The sequence below is a fragment of the Cibotium barometz genome, chromosome 7, assembly GCF_041138505.1.
Source record: "Cibotium barometz isolate CiBa-2024 chromosome 7, ASM4113850v1, whole genome shotgun sequence".
NCBI lineage: Eukaryota > Viridiplantae > Streptophyta > Polypodiopsida > Cyatheales > Cibotiaceae > Cibotium > Cibotium barometz.
In genome coordinates this window covers 26,694,258-26,697,796 of record NC_141052.1, presented here as the reverse complement: position 1 = coordinate 26,697,796, position 3,539 = coordinate 26,694,258, and positions in this window count along the sequence as shown.

Sequence of the window (3,539 nt, the reverse complement as noted above, 5' to 3'; positions counted from 1 at the left end):
AAGTTATAGACACCAAGTGGGCTTAGAAGGCCAAGTACAAGCTTGATGGTACACTAGTTAAGTACAAGGCAAGGCTCATGGTGGCAAAGGGTATTCCACAGGTTGAAGGGTTTGACTTTTAGGAGACATTTGCCCCCACAGGATTGACCACTATTCATATAGTACTACAAGCATTGGCTACTCATGGGGTGGTAAGTGGTCGATATTACAAGTGGATGTGAAGTTAAGGAGGAGTTTGATGTGGCTGAGCTACCTAGTTCAGAAAACAAAGCATACAGATTATTAAAGTCATTTTATGAGCTGAAACGGGCTATTCGGGCATGGTACCACTAGAGGCTTTCCTTGTATTGATCTTTCTAAAAGCCTGTCAGAGAGATGTAAATTTATATATTTTCTTTGAGCAAGGTAGACACATGATCATTGTCATATATGTAGTCAACCTCATTAAGACAGGGAACCATAAAGAGAAGGGCTAGTAGACACAAGAGATGTTGAGCTCAGAGTTTGAAATGAGAAACCTTGGAATATGAATTTCTATTTGTGAATTGAGGTCTAGTAAGAGGAATCTTCATTTCTCAGCTAAAGTATACAAGATAAATTATGAAGGCATTTGGCATAGGTGAGTGCAAGTCAATGGTTACAGCCATGGAGGTTAATGATACAAAGCTATTTATAGAATATGCTTCTTCACTCATGGATATGAAGGAGTACAAGAAGTTGGTGAAGAGTTGATATTTTGGTGCAATACACGGCTTGATATTAGCTTTGCAATTAGTGTCCTTAGTAGGTTCTCAAATAACCCCGAGAACCAGTGGAAGGTAGGGATGTGGGTAAAGTACATCAAAGGTTCCATTGGGTATGGCATCACTTACATATCGGGCTCTACCTTGACTAGATATTGTGACTCAGATTGGGCAAAAGATTGTGATAGTAGAAAATATATTTATTGTTACTATTTTCTTATTGGGTCTATAATTACATCCTGGATCAATAAGCGGTAGCCTACAATGGAACATTCTTCTACAAAGGCAAAGTATAAGGCAGCCTATAGTGGCACTTTCCTCCATAGAGGTTGAGTACAAGGCATGATGCTTTGCTTCATGTGAAGTGGTCTGGTTGAAAAGGATTTTAAGCGATACAGGTGGTGCTCAAAAGGGAGCGATAATGTTTCTATATGTGATAATCTAAGCTACATGAGGATTTCCAAAGAACCCGATGTTTCATGCACACACAGAGCACATTGAGATATAGTATCATTATGTGTGTGAGCTTATCATCATGGATGAAGAGATGGAGCCTGTCTATTGTCCAAGACAGAGAACTATGCAAATATTTTCACAACAAAGGCTCTTAGGAGATATTTGCTACAAGTTCATCATGTTCAAGCACTCTTGTAAGTAATACATCCTCCACCTAGAGTCTGTCTAGAGCACACGAGTGGGATGGACATCAGTTTGCAACAAGCAGTAATAGTGTTTACTCTCCACTTCTTTCTACTATTTAGTGCTTTGTATTGTGAAGATCATGCTTTCTCTTTTGTGTTGTCTTACAAAAGGATTTTGATAAAATAATTATCCAAAGTCATAAACTTTGTAATAAAAAAAAGTGTCCTATGATACTTAAATGTCATGTTACTAGTGTTAAAGATGCATGTGAAACTTTGTAGAGTTCATGTGAAACTTTGTAGACTAGTGTTAAAGATGCATGTGAAACTTTGTAGAGTTCATGTATCTTGATGAGTTTGCAAACAAGGTGAGAGAATGGTTAGTATAATCTACCCTATGACGAGAAGAGTTACAAGTTTTGCAGATCCATGGTGTTAGATGGATTTTAAGAGGAAAGATGATGAATCAATTAGTAGAAATTAAAAAAACCACTTCTCTCATAACAAAAGAATATGTACAAAGAGTAAATTTTCAAGTTCAATTTCTTATTCATTTTTTGGTTGATGTATTGATAGAAGTAGATTCGTAAAATTTAAAATGTCAAAAGAATATGTAGTATTTGGTTGTGATTCAAAACATTTGAAGGAGATCCCAAGGTGGGCTACTTGCTTGAGAATCACACATGTTCTTAAGTAAGGAACTCTTCCAAATAATACTCAACAAGGAGACATGGGAGGTAATGCAACAAGCTCTTTTACCAAGCTATTATCTAGATGACAAAGTAAATCGACAAGGTTTTGCAAGCTAATTTTTTAATTGGTTATGTGATGGATGTGATGCAACTTACAACTAGGATTGTGTAAGTTGAAAAGTGCCCGCATCAATTGCATCCTTAAACATGGAAATAATCTTTGTTTATGACAACTTCATGATATTTTACATATACTTGATTTTTCCCTCTACCTTTAAAGTATTGTCCTTCCTATAAATAAGCCTTTCTTACTGTTTGGACACCCCAAGAATGAAACTATTAGACCCTTGATTTTGTTTTAACATCTTGAAGATCTAGCATCCTATTTGTCATCATGTGCTTAACCGAGTAAAAATCAAGATCTCTGGACTCAAAAACTATTTGCACATGAAAGTGAAAAACTAGAGCTATGATAGTATTTTACCTAATTTTGAGACAATAAACCACAATGCAAATAGAGTATGCATAAAATGCACATTTTGTGTGCAACATAGCTCTTACATGCTCAATGATGATGTCTGAGAAAAAACTAAAACTAGGATACAAAAACATAGGAAATAGTAGACCTTTGACAATTCTAAAATATTTATCCTTAGTCCTAACATATTATGTCACGTGTCAAGCATTACAATTCATGTTTCAAGGCTTAAGTATTACAATATATTTTGCTAAAGAAAAGGAGGAGAATAGAGAGGAGAGCAAAAGGAAAATATTTATCCTTAGTCCTAACATGTTATGTCACGTGTCAAGCATTACAATTCATGTTTCAAGGCTTAAGTATTACAATATATTTTGCTAAAGAAAAGGAGGAGAATAGAGAGGAGAGCAAAAGGAAAATATTTATCCTTAGTCCTAACATGTTATGTCACGTGTCAAGCATTACAATTCATGTTTCAAGGCTTAAGTATTACAATATATTTTGCTAAAGAAAAGGAGGAGAATAGAGAGGAGAGCAAAAGGAAAATTTATATCCTCTTCTCTTCTTTATCCAAACATATCATGTGTTAAGCATTACAATTCACATTGCAAGGCCCGAGAATTAAGTTTTCATTACAAAATAAAGGGGGAGCAAAGAGAAGACTAACAGAATCATACTCCTCCTCCTCACCTCTCTAACATGATTTCTTAGTACTCCTGCAACATGATTTTTAAAGATATTTTTCAAGAAATCATGTCACTACCTTGTGTGTCTTCCAGGAGCCATGTCATTGCCTACCCCTTACTTCTAATCAATTTATCACAATTGAATGGGATCGGCAATTTCCAAAATAATCTTCATTGTTCCATAATATATCAATTGGGAGTGCCTCCTATAACTATTCCATGTCTCATGGATCCAACAAGCCCCTACCAAAAATAAAATACAAAAAAAAAACTTAAGAAACTTAAAATGAAACTTACAA